Here is a 12,252-nt window from a genome sequence, read left to right as displayed (position 1 = left end):
TGCAGATCCTAAGCCCAGTGTCACATGCAAGTAGGAGGAGTAAGAAGGGTTCCTGGCAAATCCGGGTTATGGATTGCATTTAAAAAGGCCCCGTGGGAGTGCAATGGGCCCCTGTCTTGCTGCTTAGCAATAATGGTATGGGTTTAGGTTCTGCTGTGTGTACTGGTGGTTGACTGCCCCCCAGCCCAGAGTGTGCATGGAAAATTGTCTGGCAGCCTCCCTGACAGCAAGCAGTGATAGTGCCCATGAAGGGGACCTTGTTGGGCCCGCCCCTTTCACGGTTATCGCTTCTCGGCCTTTTGGCTAAGATCAAGTGTAGTATCTGTTCTTATCAGTTTAATATCTGATACGTCCCCTATCTGGGGACCATATATTAAATGGATTTTTGAGAACGGGGGCCGATTTCGAAGCTTGCTTCCGTCGCCCTATGCATTGACCCGATATGGCAGTATCTTCGGGTACAGTGCACCACCCCCTTACAGGGTTAAAAAGAAAGATTCCTACTTTCATTGCTACCTGCTTGCTGGCTAGCCAGCTAGCCAGCCCTGTGGGCCTTGCTGCTGCTGCAGCCAAAAAACAAAAGGTGGTGCTGCTGCTGCTTCTGCTGCTTCTGCTTCTGCTTGTGTCTGGCCCCTGTTGGAGCGTCCAGGCACAGGACTTCTGCTGCTGCTGACTAAATGGCCTCCTTAATTGGATCATTTGAGTAGCCAGCACACCTGTGCAGGTAGGGCATGACATGATAGGCAGCTGCCTTGATAGCGGGTGGGTGCTGAATGTTCCTAATTGACAAAATAAGATTAATGCTTATGAAGAAATATAAAATCTCATCCCTTCCCCAATATCGCGCCACACCCCTACCCCTTAATTCCCTGGTTGAACGTGATGGACATATGTCTTTTTTCGACCGTACCAACTATGTAACTATGTAACATAACATGGGGGGGGGGGGTCTCCTGGCTGTTCACACAGGTGTGTCATTGCTGTACATTGACCATGCATTGCTTCTGTGGTATTGCAAAGGCAAAGACAAATGCTTCCAGCCATCCATTGCACTAATGGATTGGTCATCAGCTGGCTGTCTATGTCCCGCATCAATATAGACCAAAGTACAGAGGGTTAGGCTATGCTATTGTGCACCTACCTGATGCATCAGAAGGTGCGAGGCCCTTGCTAAATTCTGTGCACAGACTTTGAGATCTATGCTTTAGACTGTATCTAAACCTGCTCCAACATGGACTGACATTCTGGCCTACTTTCAGCCGATGCGACTTGTCTGTCGCTGAACAGTCGCTTTTTATGTATTCAGCACCTATGTATAATGTTGTAAAAATGCTCTAGAAGCTAAAGTCGCAGAAATGTCACACATATTTGGCCTGCAACTTTCTGTGCGACAAATTCAGACAGGAAAAATCAGTATAAATCCTTAGAAAATTATCCCCCAGTGTCTCCATCTGCTGGCGGTATTGAATAAGCATTGCTGCACTGATGGGGTATGCATTAGACGAAAAAAAAGAAGAAAAAGAAGAATAATACGCCCAGAAAAGAGGCGAAAAGGAGAAAAACGTAAAAAAACGTGAAAAAAAAGTAAGAGGAAGAGAAGGGAAAAAAAGGTGGAAATGGGTTTAAAAGTGATTTCGGCGGAGATATATATATATATATATATATATATATATATATATATATATATGCGCACACACACACATAGATATAAACGTATTCTCCGTTGAGATATTGCAGCCGCTGCTGTGTCCAGGCCCAGGAGCCTTAGCACTGTGCTGTGATGTCACTCAATACCACTGACATCACTAGGTGTAAACAACATCTCTCCTTTGCTGTGTATGTGACTATGGAGCTGTTTGGTGATGTCGTCTATTACGGCCTTCATAGAAGCAACAGGAGATTGTTGCATCCATCTTGAACCCTCAGAACTACAGTGCTATGATGTCACTCACTTCCACAGGCCTTGCAGAGTGTAAACAACAACAACCCAGCTTTGTTGTGTATGTAACCAAAGGGATTTGTGATGTCACCTAGAACCTTCACAGCAGCGACAGCTTTATGAGGAGCATCAGCACTGCTCTGCCTGAGCAGAACCATCACCGCCATAGGTTGTCAAATAACCCGGATTTAACCCACACAGGTAAGTCCAATGGGGTGCAGGCATGTCCTCTATGCTTACAGCTTCCCGTGGGTGTTGGTTTGATACCGTTTGGGGACAGCCAAGGAGGCATCTGCAGGCAACAAAGGTAGGTGTGTGCTTGTGTGTGTGTTTCCTATGCAGATCCTAAGCCCAGTGTCACATGCAAGTAGGAGGAGTAAGAAGGGTTCCTGGCAAATCCGGGTTATGGATTGCATTTAAAAAGGCCCCGTGGGAGTGCAATGGGCCCCTGTCTTGCTGCTTAGCAATAATGGTATGGGTTTAGGTTCTGCTGTGTGTACTGGTGGTTGACTGCCCCCCAGCCCAGAGTGTGCATGGAAAATTGTCTGGCAGCCTCCCTGACAGCAAGCAGTGATAGTGCCCATGAAGGGGACCTTGTTGGGCCCGCCCCTTTCACGGTTATCGCTTCTCGGCCTTTTGGCTAAGATCAAGTGTAGTATCTGTTCTTATCAGTTTAATATCTGATACGTCCCCTATCTGGGGACCATATATTAAATGGATTTTTGAGAACGGGGGCCGATTTCGAAGCTTGCTTCCGTCGCCCTATGCATTGACCCGATATGGCAGTATCTTCGGGTACAGTGCACCACCCCCTTACAGGGTTAAAAAGAAAGATTCCTACTTTCATTGCTACCTGCTTGCTGGCTAGCCAGCTAGCCAGCCCTGTGGGCCTTGCTGCTGCTGCAGCCAAAAAACAAAAGGTGGTGCTGCTGCTGCTTCTGCTGCTTCTGCTTCTGCTTGTGTCTGGCCCCTGTTGGAGCGTCCAGGCACAGGACTTCTGCTGCTGCTGACTAAATGGCCTCCTTAATTGGATCATTTGAGTAGCCAGCACACCTGTGCAGGTAGGGCATGACATGATAGGCAGCTGCCTTGATAGCGGGTGGGTGCTGAATGTTCCTAATTGACAAAATAAGATTAATGCTTATGAAGAAATATAAAATCTCATCCCTTCCCCAATATCGCGCCACACCCCTACCCCTTAATTCCCTGGTTGAACGTGATGGACATATGTCTTTTTTCGACCGTACTAACTATGTAACTATGTAACATAACATGGGGGGGGGGGGGGGGTCTCCTGGCTGTTCACACAGGTGTGTCATTGCTGTACATTGACCATGCATTGCTTCTGTGGTATTGCAAAGGCAAAGACAAATGCTTCCAGCCATCCATTGCACTAATGGATTGGTCATCAGCTGGCTGTCTATGTCCCGCATCAATATAGACCAAAGTACAGAGGGTTAGGCTATGCTATTGTGCACCTACCTGATGCATCAGAAGGTGCGAGGCCCTTGCTAAATTCTGTGCACAGACTTTGAGATCTATGCTTTAGACTGTATCTAAACCTGCTCCAACATGGACTGACATTCTGGCCTACTTTCAGCCGATGCGACTTGTCTGTCGCTGAACAGTCGCTTTTTATGTATTCAGCACCTATGTATAATGTTGTAAAAATGCTCTAGAAGCTAAAGTCGCAGAAATGTCACACATATTTGGCCTGCAACTTTCTGTGCGACAAATTCAGACAGGAAAAATCAGTATAAATCCTTAGAAAATTATCCCCCAGTGTCTCCATCTGCTGGCGGTATTGAATAAGCATTGCTGCACTGATGGGGTATGCATTAGACGAAAAAAAAGAAGAAAAAGAAGAATAATACGCCCAGAAAAGAGGCGAAAAGGAGAAAAACGTAAAAAAACGTGAAAAAAAAGTAAGAGGAAGAGAAGGGAAAAAAAGGTGGAAATGGGTTTAAAAGTGATTTCGGCGGAGAAATATATATATATATATATATATATATATATATATATATATATGCGCACACACACACATAGATATAAACGTATTCTCCGTTGAGATATTGCAGCCGCTGCTGTGTCCAGGCCCAGGAGCCTTAGCACTGTGCTGTGATGTCACTCAATACCACTGACATCACTAGGTGTAAACAACATCTCTCCTTTGCTGTGTATGTGACTATGGAGCTGTTTGGTGATGTCGTCTATTACGGCCTTCATAGAAGCAACAGGAGATTGTTGCATCCATCTTGAACCCTCAGAACTACAGTGCTATGATGTCACTCACTTCCACAGGCCTTGCAGAGTGTAAACAACAACAACCCAGCTTTGTTGTGTATGTAACCAAAGGGATTTGTGATGTCACCTAGAACCTTCACAGCAGCGACAGCTTTATGAGGAGCATCAGCACTGCTCTGCCTGAGCAGAACCATCACCGCCATAGGTTGTCAAATAACCCGGATTTAACCCACACAGGTAAGTCCAATGGGGTGCAGGCATGTCCTCTATGCTTACAGCTTCCCGTGGGTGTTGGTTTGATACCGTTTGGGGACAGCCAAGGAGGCATCTGCAGGCAACAAAGGTAGGTGTGTGCTTGTGTGTGTGTTTCCTATGCAGATCCTAAGCCCAGTGTCACATGCAAGTAGGAGGAGTAAGAAGGGTTCCTGGCAAATCCGGGTTATGGATTGCATTTAAAAAGGCCCCGTGGGAGTGCAATGGGCCCCTGTCTTGCTGCTTAGCAATAATGGTATGGGTTTAGGTTCTGCTGTGTGTACTGGTGGTTGACTGCCCCCCAGCCCAGAGTGTGCATGGAAAATTGTCTGGCAGCCTCCCTGACAGCAAGCAGTGATAGTGCCCATGAAGGGGACCTTGTTGGGCCCGCCCCTTTCACGGTTATCGCTTCTCGGCCTTTTGGCTAAGATCAAGTGTAGTATCTGTTCTTATCAGTTTAATATCTGATACGTCCCCTATCTGGGGACCATATATTAAATGGATTTTTGAGAACGGGGGCCGATTTCGAAGCTTGCTTCCGTCGCCCTATGCATTGACCCGATATGGCAGTATCTTCGGGTACAGTGCACCACCCCCTTACAGGGTTAAAAAGAAAGATTCCTACTTTCATTGCTACCTGCTTGCTGGCTAGCCAGCTAGCCAGCCCTGTGGGCCTTGCTGCTGCTGCAGCCAAAAAACAAAAGGTGGTGCTGCTGCTGCTTCTGCTGCTTCTGCTTCTGCTTGTGTCTGGCCCCTGTTGGAGCGTCCAGGCACAGGACTTCTGCTGCTGCTGACTAAATGGCCTCCTTAATTGGATCATTTGAGTAGCCAGCACACCTGTGCAGGTAGGGCATGACATGATAGGCAGCTGCCTTGATAGCGGGTGGGTGCTGAATGTTCCTAATTGACAAAATAAGATTAATGCTTATGAAGAAATATAAAATCTCATCCCTTCCCCAATATCGCGCCACACCCCTACCCCTTAATTCCCTGGTTGAACGTGATGGACATATGTCTTTTTTCGACCGTACTAACTATGTAACTATGTAACATAACATGGGGGGGGGGGGGGTCTCCTGGCTGTTCACACAGGTGTGTCATTGCTGTACATTGACCATGCATTGCTTCTGTGGTATTGCAAAGGCAAAGACAAATGCTTCCAGCCATCCATTGCACTAATGGATTGGTCATCAGCTGGCTGTCTATGTCCCGCATCAATATAGACCAAAGTACAGAGGGTTAGGCTATGCTATTGTGCACCTACCTGATGCATCAGAAGGTGCGAGGCCCTTGCTAAATTCTGTGCACAGACTTTGAGATCTATGCTTTAGACTGTATCTAAACCTGCTCCAACATGGACTGACATTCTGGCCTACTTTCAGCCGATGCGACTTGTCTGTCGCTGAACAGTCGCTTTTTATGTATTCAGCACCTATGTATAATGTTGTAAAAATGCTCTAGAAGCTAAAGTCGCAGAAATGTCACACATATTTGGCCTGCAACTTTCTGTGCGACAAATTCAGACAGGAAAAATCAGTATAAATCCTTAGAAAATTATCCCCCAGTGTCTCCATCTGCTGGCGGTATTGAATAAGCATTGCTGCACTGATGGGGTATGCATTAGACGAAAAAAAAGAAGAAAAAGAAGAATAATACGCCCAGAAAAGAGGCGAAAAGGAGAAAAACGTAAAAAAACGTGAAAAAAAAGTAAGAGGAAGAGAAGGGAAAAAAAGGTGGAAATGGGTTTAAAAGTGATTTCGGCGGAGAAATATATATATATATATATATATATATATATATATATATATATATATATGCGCACACACACACATAGATATAAACGTATTCTCCGTTGAGATATTGCAGCCGCTGCTGTGTCCAGGCCCAGGAGCCTTAGCACTGTGCTGTGATGTCACTCAATACCACTGACATCACTAGGTGTAAACAACATCTCTCCTTTGCTGTGTATGTGACTATGGAGCTGTTTGGTGATGTCGTCTATTACGGCCTTCATAGAAGCAACAGGAGATTGTTGCATCCATCTTGAACCCTCAGAACTACAGTGCTATGATGTCACTCACTTCCACAGGCCTTGCAGAGTGTAAACAACAACAACCCAGCTTTGTTGTGTATGTAACCAAAGGGATTTGTGATGTCACCTAGAACCTTCACAGCAGCGACAGCTTTATGAGGAGCATCAGCACTGCTCTGCCTGAGCAGAACCATCACCGCCATAGGTTGTCAAATAACCCGGATTTAACCCACACAGGTAAGTCCAATGGGGTGCAGGCATGTCCTCTATGCTTACAGCTTCCCGTGGGTGTTGGTTTGATACCGTTTGGGGACAGCCAAGGAGGCATCTGCAGGCAACAAAGGTAGGTGTGTGCTTGTGTGTGTGTTTCCTATGCAGATCCTAAGCCCAGTGTCACATGCAAGTAGGAGGAGTAAGAAGGGTTCCTGGCAAATCCGGGTTATGGATTGCATTTAAAAAGGCCCCGTGGGAGTGCAATGGGCCCCTGTCTTGCTGCTTAGCAATAATGGTATGGGTTTAGGTTCTGCTGTGTGTACTGGTGGTTGACTGCCCCCCAGCCCAGAGTGTGCATGGAAAATTGTCTGGCAGCCTCCCTGACAGCAAGCAGTGATAGTGCCCATGAAGGGGACCTTGTTGGGCCCGCCCCTTTCACGGTTATCGCTTCTCGGCCTTTTGGCTAAGATCAAGTGTAGTATCTGTTCTTATCAGTTTAATATCTGATACGTCCCCTATCTGGGGACCATATATTAAATGGATTTTTGAGAACGGGGGCCGATTTCGAAGCTTGCTTCCGTCGCCCTATGCATTGACCCGATATGGCAGTATCTTCGGGTACAGTGCACCACCCCCTTACAGGGTTAAAAAGAAAGATTCCTACTTTCATTGCTACCTGCTTGCTGGCTAGCCAGCTAGCCAGCCCTGTGGGCCTTGCTGCTGCTGCAGCCAAAAAACAAAAGGTGCTGCTGCTGCTGCTTCTGCTGCTTCTGCTTCTGCTTGTGTCTGGCCCCTGTTGGAGCGTCCAGGCACAGGACTTCTGCTGCTGCTGACTAAATGGCCTCCTTAATTGGATCATTTGAGTAGCCAGCACACCTGTGCAGGTAGGGCATGACATGATAGGCAGCTGCCTTGATAGCGGGTGGGTGCTGAATGTTCCTAATTGACAAAATAAGATTAATGCTTATGAAGAAATATAAAATCTCATCCCTTCCCCAATATCGCGCCACACCCCTACCCCTTAATTCCCTGGTTGAACGTGATGGACATATGTCTTTTTTCGACCGTACTAACTATGTAACTATGTAACATAACATGGGGGGGGGGTCTCCTGGCTGTTCACACAGGTGTGTCATTGCTGTACATTGAACCATGCATTGCTTCTGTGGTATTGCAAAGGCAAAGACAAATGCTTCCAGCCATCCATTGCACTAATGGATTGGTCATCAGCTGGCTGTCTATGTCCCGCATCAATATAGACCAAAGTACAGAGGGTTAGGCTATGCTATTGTGCACCTACCTGATGCATCAGAAGGTGCGAGGCCCTTGCTAAATTCTGTGCACAGACTTTGAGATCTATGCTTTAGACTGTATCTAAACCTGCTCCAACATGGACTGACATTCTGGCCTACTTTCAGCCGATGCGACTTGTCTGTCGCTGAACAGTCGCTTTTTATGTATTCAGCACCTATGTATAATGTTGTAAAAATGCTCTAGAAGCTAAAGTCGCAGAAATGTCACACATATTTGGCCTGCAACTTTCTGTGCGACAAATTCAGACAGGAAAAATCAGTATAAATCCTTAGAAAATTATCCCCCAGTGTCTCCATCTGCTGGCGGTATTGAATAAGCATTGCTGCACTGATGGGGTATGCATTAGACGAAAAAAAAGAAGAAAAAGAAGAATAATACGCCCAGAAAAGAGGCGAAAAGGAGAAAAACGTAAAAAAACGTGAAAAAAAAGTAAGAGGAAGAGAAGGGAAAAAAAGGTGGAAATGGGTTTAAAAGTGATTTCGGCGGAGAATATATATATATATATATATATATATATATATATATATATATATATGCGCACACACACACATAGATATAAACGTATTCTCCGTTGAGATATTGCAGCCGCTGCTGTGTCCAGGCCCAGGAGCCTTAGCACTGTGCTGTGATGTCACTCAATACCACTGACATCACTAGGTGTAAACAACATCTCTCCTTTGCTGTGTATGTGACTATGGAGCTGTTTGGTGATGTCGTCTATTACGGCCTTCATAGAAGCAACAGGAGATTGTTGCATCCATCTTGAACCCTCAGAACTACAGTGCTATGATGTCACTCACTTCCACAGGCCTTGCAGAGTGTAAACAACAACAACCCAGCTTTGTTGTGTATGTAACCAAAGGGATTTGTGATGTCACCTAGAACCTTCACAGCAGCGACAGCTTTATGAGGAGCATCAGCACTGCTCTGCCTGAGCAGAACCATCACCGCCATAGGTTGTCAAATAACCCGGATTTAACCCACACAGGTAAGTCCAATGGGGTGCAGGCATGTCCTCTATGCTTACAGCTTCCCGTGGGTGTTGGTTTGATACCGTTTGGGGACAGCCAAGGAGGCATCTGCAGGCAACAAAGGTAGGTGTGTGCTTGTGTGTGTGTTTCCTATGCAGATCCTAAGCCCAGTGTCACATGCAAGTAGGAGGAGTAAGAAGGGTTCCTGGCAAATCCGGGTTATGGATTGCATTTAAAAAGGCCCCGTGGGAGTGCAATGGGCCCCTGTCTTGCTGCTTAGCAATAATGGTATGGGTTTAGGTTCTGCTGTGTGTACTGGTGGTTGACTGCCCCCCAGCCCAGAGTGTGCATGGAAAATTGTCTGGCAGCCTCCCTGACAGCAAGCAGTGATAGTGCCCATGAAGGGGACCTTGTTGGGCCCGCCCCTTTCACGGTTATCGCTTCTCGGCCTTTTGGCTAAGATCAAGTGTAGTATCTGTTCTTATCAGTTTAATATCTGATACGTCCCCTATCTGGGGACCATATATTAAATGGATTTTTGAGAACGGGGGCCGATTTCGAAGCTTGCTTCCGTCGCCCTATGCATTGACCCGATATGGCAGTATCTTCGGGTACAGTGCACCACCCCCTTACAGGGTTAAAAAGAAAGATTCCTACTTTCATTGCTACCTGCTTGCTGGCTAGCCAGCTAGCCAGCCCTGTGGGCCTTGCTGCTGCTGCAGCCAAAAAACAAAAGGTGGTGCTGCTGCTGCTTCTGCTGCTTCTGCTTCTGCTTGTGTCTGGCCCCTGTTGGAGCGTCCAGGCACAGGACTTCTGCTGCTGCTGACTAAATGGCCTCCTTAATTGGATCATTTGAGTAGCCAGCACACCTGTGCAGGTAGGGCATGACATGATAGGCAGCTGCCTTGATAGCGGGTGGGTGCTGAATGTTCCTAATTGACAAAATAAGATTAATGCTTATGAAGAAATATAAAATCTCATCCCTTCCCCAATATCGCGCCACACCCCTACCCCTTAATTCCCTGGTTGAACGTGATGGACATATGTCTTTTTTCGACCGTACTAACTATGTAACTATGTAACATAACATGGGGGGGGGGGGGGGGGTCTCCTGGCTGTTCACACAGGTGTGTCATTGCTGTACATTGACCATGCATTGCTTCTGTGGTATTGCAAAGGCAAAGACAAATGCTTCCAGCCATCCATTGCACTAATGGATTGGTCATCAGCTGGCTGTCTATGTCCCGCATCAATATAGACCAAAGTACAGAGGGTTAGGCTATGCTATTGTGCACCTACCTGATGCATCAGAAGGTGCGAGGCCCTTGCTAAATTCTGTGCACAGACTTTGAGATCTATGCTTTAGACTGTATCTAAACCTGCTCCAACATGGACTGACATTCTGGCCTACTTTCAGCCGATGCGACTTGTCTGTCGCTGAACAGTCGCTTTTTATGTATTCAGCACCTATGTATAATGTTGTAAAAATGCTCTAGAAGCTAAAGTCGCAGAAATGTCACACATATTTGGCCTGCAACTTTCTGTGCGACAAATTCAGACAGGAAAAATCAGTATAAATCCTTAGAAAATTATCCCCCAGTGTCTCCATCTGCTGGCGGTATTGAATAAGCATTGCTGCACTGATGGGGTATGCATTAGACGAAAAAAAAGAAGAAAAAGAAGAATAATACGCCCAGAAAAGAGGCGAAAAGGAGAAAAACGTAAAAAAACGTGAAAAAAAAGTAAGAGGAAGAGAAGGGAAAAAAAGGTGGAAATGGGTTTAAAAGTGATTTCGGCGGAGAAATATATATATATATATATATATATATATATATATATATATATGCGCACACACACACATAGATATAAACGTATTCTCCGTTGAGATATTGCAGCCGCTGCTGTGTCCAGGCCCAGGAGCCTTAGCACTGTGCTGTGATGTCACTCAATACCACTGACATCACTAGGTGTAAACAACATCTCTCCTTTGCTGTGTATGTGACTATGGAGCTGTTTGGTGATGTCGTCTATTACGGCCTTCATAGAAGCAACAGGAGATTGTTGCATCCATCTTGAACCCTCAGAACTACAGTGCTATGATGTCACTCACTTCCACAGGCCTTGCAGAGTGTAAACAACAACAACCCAGCTTTGTTGTGTATGTAACCAAAGGGATTTGTGATGTCACCTAGAACCTTCACAGCAGCGACAGCTTTATGAGGAGCATCAGCACTGCTCTGCCTGAGCAGAACCATCACCGCCATAGGTTGTCAAATAACCCGGATTTAACCCACACAGGTAAGTCCAATGGGGTGCAGGCATGTCCTCTATGCTTACAGCTTCCCGTGGGTGTTGGTTTGATACCGTTTGGGGACAGCCAAGGAGGCATCTGCAGGCAACAAAGGTAGGTGTGTGCTTGTGTGTGTGTTTCCTATGCAGATCCTAAGCCCAGTGTCACATGCAAGTAGGAGGAGTAAGAAGGGTTCCTGGCAAATCCGGGTTATGGATTGCATTTAAAAAGGCCCCGTGGGAGTGCAATGGGCCCCTGTCTTGCTGCTTAGCAATAATGGTATGGGTTTAGGTTCTGCTGTGTGTACTGGTGGTTGACTGCCCCCCAGCCCAGAGTGTGCATGGAAAATTGTCTGGCAGCCTCCCTGACAGCAAGCAGTGATAGTGCCCATGAAGGGGACCTTGTTGGGCCCGCCCCTTTCACGGTTATCGCTTCTCGGCCTTTTGGCTAAGATCAAGTGTAGTATCTGTTCTTATCAGTTTAATATCTGATACGTCCCCTATCTGGGGACCATATATTAAATGGATTTTTGAGAACGGGGGCCGATTTCGAAGCTTGCTTCCGTCGCCCTATGCATTGACCCGATATGGCAGTATCTTCGGGTACAGTGCACCACCCCCTTACAGGGTTAAAAAGAAAGATTCCTACTTTCATTGCTACCTGCTTGCTGGCTAGCCAGCTAGCCAGCCCTGTGGGCCTTGCTGCTGCTGCAGCCAAAAAACAAAAGGTGGTGCTGCTGCTGCTTCTGCTGCTTCTGCTTCTGCTTGTGTCTGGCCCCTGTTGGAGCGTCCAGGCACAGGACTTCTGCTGCTGCTGACTAAATGGCCTCCTTAATTGGATCATTTGAGTAGCCAGCACACCTGTGCAGGTAGGGCATGACATGATAGGCAGCTGCCTTGATAGCGGGTGGGTGCTGAATGTTCCTAATTGACAAAATAAGATTAATGCTTATGAAGAAATATAAAATCTCATCCCTTCCCCAATATCGCGCCACACC

General features: G+C 46.5%; 6 non-coding genes across 6 annotated transcripts; all 6 read left to right on the top strand.

Annotated features, from left to right (window-relative positions):
- Window positions 1–283: 283 nt before the first annotated feature.
- Window positions 284–474, top strand: LOC130303179 (U2 spliceosomal RNA). The gene has a single exon (XR_008853294.1). It is a non-coding gene; the product is annotated as a U2 spliceosomal RNA (small nuclear RNA).
- A 2,085-nt stretch (window positions 475–2,559) lies between these two features.
- LOC130303178 (U2 spliceosomal RNA) lies at window positions 2,560–2,750 on the top strand. The gene has a single exon (XR_008853293.1). It is a non-coding gene; the product is annotated as a U2 spliceosomal RNA (small nuclear RNA).
- Window positions 2,751–4,839: 2,089 nt separating this feature from the next.
- Window positions 4,840–5,030, top strand: LOC130303176 (U2 spliceosomal RNA). Its single transcript, XR_008853291.1, has one exon. It is a non-coding gene; the product is annotated as a U2 spliceosomal RNA (small nuclear RNA).
- A 2,093-nt stretch (window positions 5,031–7,123) lies between these two features.
- On the top strand, window positions 7,124–7,314 carry LOC130303175 (U2 spliceosomal RNA). The gene has a single exon (XR_008853290.1). It is a non-coding gene; the product is annotated as a U2 spliceosomal RNA (small nuclear RNA).
- A 2,087-nt stretch (window positions 7,315–9,401) lies between these two features.
- On the top strand, window positions 9,402–9,592 carry LOC130303174 (U2 spliceosomal RNA). The gene has a single exon (XR_008853289.1). It is a non-coding gene; the product is annotated as a U2 spliceosomal RNA (small nuclear RNA).
- A 2,090-nt stretch (window positions 9,593–11,682) lies between these two features.
- Window positions 11,683–11,873, top strand: LOC130303173 (U2 spliceosomal RNA). The gene has a single exon (XR_008853288.1). It is a non-coding gene; the product is annotated as a U2 spliceosomal RNA (small nuclear RNA).
- The last annotated feature ends 379 nt before the right edge of the window (window positions 11,874–12,252 follow it).

This window comes from Hyla sarda, unplaced genomic scaffold, assembly GCF_029499605.1.
Source record: "Hyla sarda isolate aHylSar1 unplaced genomic scaffold, aHylSar1.hap1 scaffold_1192, whole genome shotgun sequence".
Lineage (NCBI taxonomy): Eukaryota > Metazoa > Chordata > Amphibia > Anura > Hylidae > Hyla > Hyla sarda.
The sequence above is the reverse complement of the archived record's forward strand: the minus strand, read 5'-3'. Positions and strand labels throughout refer to the sequence as shown.